The sequence below is a fragment of the Echinops telfairi genome, unplaced genomic scaffold (assembly GCF_000313985.2).
Source record: "Echinops telfairi isolate 266 unplaced genomic scaffold, ASM31398v2 ScPeMD7_7457;HRSCAF=8495, whole genome shotgun sequence".
Lineage (NCBI taxonomy): Eukaryota > Metazoa > Chordata > Mammalia > Afrosoricida > Tenrecidae > Echinops > Echinops telfairi.
The window spans coordinates 9,005,641-9,017,667 of NW_022111357.1; the positions used below are offsets into that span (position 1 = coordinate 9,005,641).

The 12,027-nt window shown below is 42.6% G+C and overlaps 1 pseudogene; it reads right to left on the bottom strand.

Moving 5' to 3' along the window:
- Positions 1-3,665: 3,665 nt before the first annotated feature.
- LOC101654812 lies at positions 3,666-3,974 on the bottom strand (annotated as a pseudogene).
- Between the last annotated feature and the right edge of the window lie 8,053 nt (positions 3,975-12,027).

Consider the following 12,027-nt stretch of genomic DNA (forward strand, 5'->3'; position numbering starts at 1 on the left):
CAGGATGTGCTCCAGTCTCTCCTCCTCCCCCGTCATCTGTTCCTGTGTGCTCTGGTCAGATATATCCTTCTCCCGAAGCTGTAGATTCAGTTCCATCCTTTGAGATACATTCTTCTCAGGGGATGGGCAGGCATCCACTTAGTATTTGGGGCTGGGACCAGCCCCCGGGCAGTGGTATTCTTACAGATAAAGCAGACCGTGCAGTTAGACTTGACTGACTGTTGCTTCTTTCCAGGGTACGATGTTTCTGTTTCGGGCAAGACTCTCCCAGAGGCATATAAAAAGAACAATAAAGTTGTGGCAAGGCGCGACTAACATAAACTTCAGAGCGTTATAAGGGAGATGGTGTGTTTCTCAGGGGTCGACAAGCCATTCCGTAATGCAGGCAACGAAGCAAGTTTAGTTTCATCCCTAGGGGCATGGGACCGCACTGAAGCAGTGTCATTCATGATGACTTGGACTATGAAGCCACGATTAATTTTCAAGTAGTTTTTATTTTATGAGGTCCATACGTGCATCACGTTGAAGTCTTTTAATATTCGATTTGTATGGAATCTACAGCTGAAAACGATCAAATATAATTAGCATGTTGGTGTTGGTGTTGGTGTTGGTGTTGGTGCTAGGTGTCCTCCAGTTGGGTCCGACGCTAGTGACCCTTTGAACCACTGAACCAGACTCGGCCCTGCCCTGCGTGTCATGTTTACATGAGCCAGCATTGCAGCCACGGTGTCAATCCGTCTCGTTGAGGGTCTTCCTCCATTTTCCTGCTCCTCTACTTTACCAAGCCTGATGTCATTTTCCACGGCCAGGTCTCTCATGATAATATGCCTAAAGTATGTGAGATGAAGTCTCACCATCCTTCTAAGGAGCATTCTAGGTGCACTGCCTTAATCAATGCTCTATGATTTTTCTCTGATGGCACCTTGGTGGTGTAAGGTTATGCACCTGCAAGGTCAGCAGTTTGAAACACCAGCCACTCTGGAAGAAAGATAGGGCTTTCTCTCTTGTAAAAGAGTTACAGTCTTGGAAACGCACTAGGGCAGTTCTACCCTGCCATATGAGGTTACGATGAGTCCACATTGACTTGATGACAGTCGTTTTGTTTTGTTTTAATTTATCTCTCTAGTTTCTAATCCATTGCAACATTGCAATGGCTGCACAGAAATTCACAGAAAAAAATTCATGATTAAAGGTTTTATCAAGGAAGTTAACAAGCTGTAGTGCCAGTGAGAAATGGTCAGGATAGTTGTTTACCAGGACATGACAGTTTCATTTCTGCACATAAATGAAGAATGTACAGAGAGACATACTACTTCTGTAAGCCTTAACCCAAAGGCATTCAGCTCAGGGTCCCTGGGTTAGCAAACCCAGCACCCTGAATTAAGTACCCAGGGGAACCCAACTCCAGTAAACATCAACCTAAAAACAGTTAGCTTCACTTCTGTGGATCGGCAAGTCCAATTTCCTCAATTAAGTGCCAGAGGCATCCAACTCCAAAAGCCAGCCTCCTATACAGAAGCACTCATTTAAACTTGCTCTGGGGGTTGGGAAGTCCACCTCTGTTCTATGCTATGGCTCTTGTTTCTACTGCTGTACCGCTGATATTTTAGCTGTCACCTGGACCCCATAGCTTCACTGACCAGGGATCTTGTGTCCAGAGGACACGCTCTACTCCTGGCTCTTACTGGTAAGAAGATCCTTCCTCCTGTTTCTCAGAGGGCTCATTTTATACACAGCAGAGAATCCTGTTCACAATGACTCACAAGTGAATCCTAGCCGTATCTTCCCTCACCTTCTTAGCAGGCCCATGCAGGGAAAGGTCATTTGGTGTGAGTTAGAGACTTTGGATAGAAGAGCCGTATTAAAATAATTCACTGCCCCTGCACTGACTGCACTTCTTCCAAGACAAATGTGATTGTTCTTTTGGCAGTCGCTGGTACTTTCAGTGTTCTTTTCCAACATCATAATTCATATGTATCGATTCTTCAGTCTTATGCAGTGTCCAAAGTTCACATGCACATGACGTGATTGAAAATACTTTGGTTTGCTTCAGGTACACCTTGGTCCTCAAAGTAACATCCTTGCATTGCCCCACTTTAAAGAGATCTTGTGTAGCAGATTCAGCCAATGCACTGCCTCATTGGATCTCCTGACTGCTGCCTCCAGGAGCACTGATCGTGGATCCAAGCAAGATAAGATCCTTGACAATTTTAAGCTTGTCTCTCTTTCTTCAGAAGATACCTGCTAGTCCAGGTGTGAGGATTCTAGTTTTTCACATTGAGTTGTAGTCCCCGTTGAAGACTGCAGTCCTTGATCTTCATTCGCAAGTACTTCCAAGTCCTCCTCGCTTCTCAGCCAGCGAAGTCTGTCTTCGGCATGTTGCGGTTTGTGAAGCCTTCCTCCAGTCCTGATGCCGCATTCTTCAAGGAACCCAGCTTCTCTGATTATTTGCTCAGCTTACAGATTGAATAAAGGTGGTGAAAAAATAAAACCCCGACACACCCTTCCTGATTTTAAATCCCTAAGTTTTCCTTTGTTGTGTTGCAACAACTGTCTGTGAGGCAGAGTCTCGAGCAGCGGTTCTCAACCTGTGGGTCGCGACGAAGACCCTTTCCCAGGGGTCGCCCGATTCATCACAGTCGCAAAATGACAGTGACGACGTAGCAACGAAAATCATGTTATGGTTGGGGGTCCCCACCACATGAGGAACTGTATGAAAGGGTCTGGCACGAGGAAGGTTGAGAACCGCTGCTCTAGAGAAACAAAGCCAGGAAACATGATTATTTATATATACACGGATAGGGTTTTTTTCCCTCCATAATCTGTTATTTTTAATTATCTTAAGCCTATGATCAGTTAATTTACAAATTTGTACCAGTAAGATATCGCCTCTACCTTATTCTTCCTAAGGAGTTGCTAAAAGCACCAGTAGTTTAACAGTTCTGTTTTTGAATAGCTGATTGAAAGATGTATGAGTAACTTAAGAATTTAAACGCAAAGTTCAACGTGCTATCTTATCATGCTGACTTTTAAAAGTATCTGACCTTGAATCTCTGTAAAATGTGAAGTGCTAAATACTTTGCCATCATATACACAAATAGCATTTTGCTAATTAAAAGACAGTATTTTAGACAGAAAATTTTAATTAGATCAGCACACCTAAGAGCAAAAAAGACAAAGCAGCCATGGCTACCTTTATCTTCCACTCCTGCGGTTCAACAGGCTCACGGACATGAACTGAAACAGGTGCACCTTCCTCTGTTCTGCTCCATGAGGCAGTGTGGAGACTTCCCGGTATTCAAATATATCCATATAATCAGATATATACGTCTAAATATAAAATCAATCTATAGGGTATAAGATGCCATTCACCATCTTTGTGAAAAATTTGACCGTACCATCTAGCCTGGCCTCCAAAGTCCAAGTCCACCTTAGGGAAAGCAGTGAGAACACTTGCTGGAACGGAAGTTTCTATGAAAAATTTAAAAGTTCGATCAGTCACTTACCCACAGCCAATCTTTAATTTAAGGCTGTCTAAACAAAATATTCTTATCGGTCATTCGTGATCGGATTTCTGGTGTATGAGATCAATTTAAATATGGCACATATTAAAAAAAAGAGGCCCAAGCCACTCCTATTTTATGATAAGTAAGGCAGTGGCCAACTTACTCATCAGTAGCTTTCTTGAGATAAGCTATCAAGTCTGCCCTTTCTCCCTTCTTCTTCATGCCAGCAAAGATCACTCTTGTTCCGGGGATGTATGTCTTGGGATTCTCCAAATACTCCACCAGTGTCCTCTCCCCGTGATACCTTGGCTCTCACTGGCATCCGTGTATGTGAATCCAGGGGCTTGGCCAGTCTTCCTCCCAAACAAGCCATGTAGATTTGCCAGTCTTGTGTTTGCCCCCCCTTTCCACTGTGTGGCACTGGGCACACTTCTGAACAAAAATCTTGCCCTTCTCAATATCACCCATCGTGCATTCATGCTCTCATTGCACATCACACGACCAAAACTGCCCAGAGGCCGATGTCCCGCTCTCTTCATGGATAGGTTTAGACAGCAAGAAGGAATATAACAGCTAATTAGCCTTCACAACAGTACAGAGGGCTCCGTTCAACTCACTTTCATGGAACAGTTACAATACTGGAAGTCCTTCCACTCAAGTGGGCTGCCAGCTCCAAGGTCAAGGAGGCAGATATCGGGGTCTTCCCTCAGTCGAGGCAGGCAGAGTCTGCCAACAGGCAGCAGACAGCAAGGTGGGTCAGCAACAGTCGGTAGCTTGGGAGCTTAGGGAGGCAGGCCCTGATGGATCTGGACCTCAAGCACAGCGACAGGATCCACCAGCCTCAAGCTCAAGCAATGTATGCACCAGAAGCGCGGTGAAGCAGGTCTCGAAGGAGCCTCAAGCTCTGGCCTGACCCACAGGTAGTGTAGCACACAGGTTGAGGCAGAAAACCAGCTAAAGCAGCAGCATGCCGGTCTGATCATCAGGGAGCAAGAAGGAGATGGGATGTTGCCTGTCTTTATTTATTCTGTTGGTTGTCCTCCAATCAAGTTGCACCTGATTTAACTCTGCCCACATGTTCCTATTGGTCTAGTTGGCACAATAAACCTATCACTCTGCCTCTTTTTTTTTTTATAAATCATTTTATTAGGGGCTCATACAACTCATCACAATCCATACATACATCAATTGTGTAAAGCACATTTGTACATTCATTGCCCTCATCCTCAAAACATTTGCTCTCCACTTAAACCCTTGGCATCAGCTCCCCATCTTTTCCCCTCCCTCCCCGCTCCCTCCTCCCTTATGAACCCTAGATAATTTATAAATTATTATTTTGTCATATCTTGCACTGTCCGGTCTCCCTTCACCCCCTTTTCTGTTGTCTGTCCCCCAGGGAGGAGGTTATATGTAGATCCTTGTAATCGGTTCCCCCTTTCCACCCCACCCTCTCTCCACCCTCCCTCTGCCTCGTGGTCCATATGAATGTTCCGCATGAGCACAATGTAGTGTTTTGGAGTTTCCAGAGTTTCTCAAGGCTAGTCATAGTTTGTTAAGGCCATCTACTTAAATGCCTTTGTGTACTCAATAAAACACAAGTCAACCTCCTTCAAGTCTTCTCTGCTGTAAGCCGAGGTCTTCTGCATCGGGACTGAATTTCTGGCACTCCCTGTCAATGTACTGCTGCGACCATTGCGACAAAATGTTACTGGCATGTGCAATCAACGATACTGTTCTATAATTTGAGCATTCTGTTGGGTCACCTTTCTTTGAAATGGGCACAAATATGGGTCTCTTCCAGTCAGCTGGCCAGGTGTCTTCCAAGTTTCCTGGCATAGATCGATGAGTGCTTCCAGTGCTTTATGAGCTTGTTGAAACATTTCAATTGGTACCCCATCGATTCCTGGATCCTTGTTTTTGGCTAATGCTTTCAGTGGAGCTTGGATTTCTTACTTCAGTATCATTGGTTTTTGGTTCTTTTGCATATGCTACCTCTTGAAATAATTTAATGTTGAATAGTTCTTTTTGGTACAGTGGCGCTGTATTCTTTCTATCTTCTTTTGCTGCTACTTGCATCATTCAATATATTTTTTAGATACTTTATTGGGGGCGCTTACATCTCATCACAATCCATACATTCCTCCAGTGTGTCAAACACATTTGCACATATGACGCCATCATCATTTTCAAAGCATTCTCTTCCCACTGAGCCCCTGATATCAGCTCCCCATTTCTTCCCCCTCCCTCCCCCACCGGCCCTTCCTCATGAACCCTTGATAAGTTGTGGATTATTTTTAACATATCTTACATCATCCTCCGCCGCCCCTCACTCTTCTGTTATTCATCCCCCTGGGAAGGGGTTCTAGATTGATCCTTGTGATCAAATCCCTCTTTCTCCCCCAACCCTCCCCTAATACTCCTGGTATCTCTACTCTCCTTGTTGGCCCTGAGGGGTTTATCTATCCTGGATTCTCTGTGTTGTGGGCTCTTATCTGTAGCAGTGTGCATGCTCTGGTATAATCCAATTTGTAAGGTAAAATTGAGATCATGATAGTGGGGTGAAGGAAGCACCAAAGAACTAGAGGAAAGTTGTGTGTTTCATCGGTGCTATACTATACCCTGACTACTGGCTCATCTCTTCCCTGTGACCCCTCTGTGAGGAGATGTCCAATTGTCTACAGATGGGCATTGGGTCTCCACTCCATACCCTCTGCCCCCCACTCCCCATGCATCTTGGGTATGGTTTTGTTCTGGGTCTTAGATGCCTGATACCTGATCCCATCACCACCTCCATCATTCAATATTTTACCCATAGAAGCTTTTAGTATTGCAACTCGAGACTTAACTTTTTTCTTGAGCTCGTTCAGTTTAACATATGCTTAAAGCGGGTTCTTCCTTTTTGGTTTTCTAACTGTAGGTCTGTGCACATTTCATTTTAATACTTTGTTTTCTTGACAACCGTTTGAAATGTTCTGTTTCACTCTTTTACATTATTCTTTCCATTTACCTTAGCTGTTCTATGACTACGAGCAAGTTTCAGAGTCTCTTCTGACATCCGCTTTGATCTCTCCTGTCTTTTTCATGAGCTTCTGTTTTCTTCATGTGTGTTCTCGAGGTCCTCCCACAGCTCGCCAGGTCTTTGGCCATTAGTGTCAATGTGACCAATCTGCTCTTGAGATGCTCTCGAAATCCAGGTGGGAGAGGATCAAGGTTGTATTTTGGCTCCTGTAGGCTTGTTTTAATTTTCTCCAGCTTCAACCTGAACTTACATCTGAGCGGTTGATGGTCTGTTGCAGAGTCAGCCCCTGGTCTGGTTTTAGCTCCTGATATTGAGCTGCTTTATTCTCTCTTCCCACAGATGTAGTTAATTTGACGTCTGTGTATCCCATTTGGAGAAATCTGTACATGTAGTTGCTTTCCTGTTACTGGAAAAGGTATGTGTGGTGAAGAAGTTCTTGGTCTTAACAAAATTCTATTGTGATCTCTAGGTTTCTATCAACAAGACCTTTTTTTCCAACTACTGATCCTTCCTTTTTGTTTCCAATTTTTGCATCCAATTTCCAGTAATTATCAGTATAGCTTATTTGCATGTTGGATTATTTCCAGACTGAAGACTGAAATTGGTGAATTTCTTCAATGTCATCACTAGCTTTAGTGGTTGGTGCTTAAACCTGAGTAATTTTACTGGAATCCCTTGTATGTTGATAAACATTATCTCATCACAGACAGCATTGTACTTCAAGGTCGATCTTGAAATGTCCAGTTTGATGATAAATGGGATGCCATTCCTCATCAATTTGTCATACCCAGCTTAGTAAAAAGCATTCAGAATGGCCAATACCAGTCCACTTCAGTTCACTAATACCTAGAATATCCATCTTTATGCTTTCTATTTCATTTTTGATGACTTCCAATTTTCCTAGATTCATACTTCGCACATTCTATAACCCAATTATTGATAGATGCTCACAGTTGTTTCTTACGTTGCATTGTGCCACATCAGCAAAGGAAGGTCTTGACGGTCCTACTTCATCCCCACGATGGTTCGAGTCTGTGAGCTGGAAGAGACTCGATGGCAGGGAGGCTGAGAGGCTGCTTTGAGACGGGAGCTCCTCCTCAGTCATCGTTTGAGTGCTTTTGACCCAAGGAGCTTATCTTCAGGTATTCTCTGACAATGTCCTGTCGCTATTCAGGAGATTTTCCATACCTGACAATGTTTCCCTGCTATTTGTAAGGTTTTTAGTGGCGAATTCCTCACAAGTTGACAGAGAGAAATCCTTCTTCACTGTCTGCGCTCCTGAAACCTGTTTGCTTTGGGGGACCCTGCTTGTATTTCACATGCCATCGACATGGGTTCCAGTGTCACAGCAATACACGGTGTGACAAGATGACAGGATCGTGGTGGCAATGGGATTAGGATAGCAGGTCTTTTCATAGTTTAGACGTGACTTCAAAGAGCTTTTCGTTCTTGAATTGCTGCTTCTCTCTCTAAAATCTTTTGCTGTCTATGGTTTCATGTTTCCAGTATGTTTGAGAGGGATGGGAGTTTGTTTTGTGATTACAGAGACTATCTCTTCACTGGAGGCAGATAATTCCACCTTGAGTATTCAGAAATAAGCTTGCAGTTGTTATCCAAGGCCATAGAAATTAATTTTATTTCCTTATGGTTAATGGGGTTTCATTTTTCTTTGGTCCCTTCTGGTTTTTAGTCTGCAAATCTCTCTCAGCTCGCGACTTTGCAGAATGATGGAAAATCTACGCTTAAGATGTGCAGTCACTGTTTGCAGACATCCCCTGACTTGGTGAAACACTGATTAGCGGGCAAGCAAGAAGAGTTTTGATGTGAATAGTACACGTCCCAATTTTCAGTTCTCTTTCATCAGGTACGCTTCTTTGGCTTTCTCAAGTTAGTGTAGATTATCTCCTACTTAAAATATGTCAAATCATGAAAAAGAGAATTTGGTATTTAGGGTGAATCAAATAACAGACTTGTGTAGCAAAATTCTGTTGGGTAGGAGAGGAGGAGTGAAGGTGGAAAACCCAGTGAGGAGATGGGATGAGTGTTGTTGCGTTGAATGAATGAGATGAAGCAAAGTGTGTGTGAGTTTTTGAATGTAAAACGGATGCTCTACTCTGTAAACCTGCACCCAATTTCCAATAAAAGGTAAAAAAAATCCCAAACCAGCTGCACATGAAATCTTTGGGGCAAAGAGGGTTGGATGTCTTTGTTTTTCTTTGAGAATATGTTCCTTTTATGTTATGCTTTCATAGAAGGCACATTGACCTTGTGTGTATAGCTTGGAGACCTTCTAATTTCAAATTTGACATAGCTGTGTTGCCTTAAGTTGCCCTCCCAGGTGATTATTCTGAGGAATTTGAAATTGAACCTTGTTCTCACTTTATAGGTCAAATGGCTGACCAGCCTCCTTTTAAAAATACCACATTTATGAAAGACTAACTATGATAGCTATAATTAATTGAACCCCAATTATATATCCTGGGCCCCATAAGTGTTACTTGATACTCAGTACAATTCCAAGAGCTAGATGTGGTATATCGAGTTTATAAATAAAAGAACGTGGTTCAGGGAAGTTAAGTGGCTTGGCCTTTGATGAGAAATAGCCTATTTTGTTGTCTACTTTACCCACAACATAGAATTTTTCTGAAGGGCTTATGCCTGTTTCACCACTGGAAGACCAGGATTTATCACACTGCCTGCAGCTGAGGTTATGTGCTTAGATACTTGCTGAAGGAATCAAAGTCTGTGTGACACCAAAGCCCCTGTTCGCTTGCAGTGTGCTGCCTCATGACATTTTAAAAATAAGGCTGATTAATAATTTTGAAACACTGAAAACAACTTTTATATTCTCTTAGTAATTTGACAGATGCCCTGGTGGTACAGTGGTTAATATGCTCAGCTTATTAACCAAAAGGCCAATAGCTTGGACCTACCAACTGCTATGCGGGAGAAAGATGGGGCAGTCTGCTTTTATAAAGTCCATAGCCTCAGAAACCCTGCGAAGCAGATTTGCTTTGTCCTTTTGGGTTGATGTGATCAGGAACTAATTTGGTGGCAGTGGGTTTTGGTCAGTCTATAATGGTGTTAGTCATGTGTGTAAGACAGAACTTTATATCAAAGAGCAATTGTACACTAAGAAAACATCCCAGCCCAGTCGAGATCAAGTCCGTAAGTCTGATATTACCCATATGTCGATACCAGTCCATAAATTCCCCTTCAGACTCACGCAGCCATGAAATGATGCTGAATGCAGGAAGATCACAGGCCAGTGGTGGGAAGTCTTCTGGATCCAGTGGTACTGGAAGCATCTCATTGTTGGCATGGGTCTCCATGTGGCTCCTCTAGCCCCAGGGCTCTGGCTCTATTAGCTTAGCTCCATGTGGCTTGTCAACAGGCATGTCTTGCAGGGAGTCTAAGCGGAGAGAGAGTGTATCTGGCCTCCAGTGACCTATTTATCTCTTTTCAGCCTCCAAATGAGGTCCTCAATCTGCAACCTGATTGGCTAGATTCCACTCCTTCGCAAGTTGACCTGAGACTACGTAACTGCTACAGTAATGAAACAAGTAATTAAATACAAACAAACAATATATTTATTTACATTTTGTATCCCAACTGACTTGTACATTATAGTAGTTACATAATCTGGTGTCAATTTGAGAGGATTACGAGGGAAGGAGTGGAGTCTGGCCTGTCAATCAAGATATAAACAATGAGGCCTCTGTAGGCATGGCCTTTTCCTGAGAATTCTGGTAACTCCTGAATTTCCTTCTTGGAGGCGGGAGACACTTCTCTCTCTCTGCTCACTCCCTGAGAGACACTCTACTGACAAGACACATTGCGCTATGCCCTGGGAGCTGAAGAAGCCACATGGACCTGCCCTGATGCAACCAGACCTCTGGAGCCGGAGAAGCCACGTAGAGACCCCTGCCAGTGCTGAGATGCTTACAACACCACTGAATCCACAGGACTTCCCACCAACTGGCCTGTGATCCTCCTGCATTCAGCATCATTGCATGTATTTTGTGAGTCTGAAGAGGACTTTATAGATTGGTATTGGACATAGGAGCTAATATTGAATTTGTGGACTTGATCTGGACTGGGCTGGGACATTTTCTAAATTCAATTGCTCTTGTATATAAAGCTCTTTGTTATATAATGTGAGTGTCTATGAACTTGTTTCTCTAGTCTACCCAGACTAACACATACATCTTGTTTTCATAGTTTACTGTTTTGTGCTTGCTCTTATTTTTCTTTTCCATTGAATAACTGTGATGGTTGCAAACTATAGGATAAGCCAAGTGAGTCCATAAAATGGAGAGGCAACATCAAATGCTTCTGTAACCTGTTGTGTGCCATTGAGTTTTGTCATCAGCAAAATATAAATGACAGTCTTTCACAGAATAAAGGTAAACTTAGAGTTGGCTAATAGAATATTTATGTCAGTGCTAGAATGACTATCAGCATACAGCGGTAAACAATGTAATACAATATTTTACTGGGTTCAAAAAGCCTGAATTTCATTACATTTTCCTTCAAGAATCCTGAAATATTACCCTTGAGAGAATATTAATTCTGGTGGGTTTTTTTCCTGTTGTACTCAAACACCTGGGCATCAATAGAAATGTAAGCACTAATTTTTATAGAAAATTTTTATTGCTGTTGATTGAATTTACCTGTACATAAATAGCCACACTGAGGGTACATACATTTCAATTAATGTATGAGAAATAAAAATAGACAATCAGGGCAAAGAAAGGGAGAAGTTATAAATAAATTCATATATTTGCTGTGACTCATGTAAGGTTTGATTCAGAGCTTGCTTGGAGCCCAGGAAAAGGAACAACACATTAATTATATCACAAGAAAGTAGACCAGTTCTTCATGGGTAGCAAAGTTTTCCTTTGCTAAGAATGAGGTAATTTTACAAGTAGGACAGCTAATGTGGTTCAAGGATGTAGGTGGGTAAACATGTGCCTATGAGGATTAGATTAGGAACACGTGATGTCATTTTCTCTCATCATCCTAATTGAGGACAGAATCTACTTGCTTTGGTTCTTTGAGATCTGGTCTCTGCCCACTTTTGCAGCCTCGCTCATCTGCACCTTAATTGGATGCGGTGCTAATTTTGTGTTAGCCTTCCATTTCCTGGGACCATTTAAACTGGTGGGGCTGTTTTCCTTCTCTAATCGTGGCTTAAGAAAACCTGGTGTTCTCATGTGGATGCACAGCTGCCTCACCAACTGATTTATAAGAATTGTCACATCAAATTTTTACTTGAAGCAAGCCTGTAGTTTTAATACTTCAGGGTTATTATGTTAGTCTGGGTAGACTAGAGAAACAAATCCATGGACACACATATGTGTATAAGAGATTTATATACAAGAGCAATTGAACATTGAGAAAACATGCCAGCCCACTCCAGACCAAGTCCATAAGTCCGATATTAGCCCATATGCCCGATACCAATCTATAAAGTCCTCTTCAGACTCACGAAACATGCAA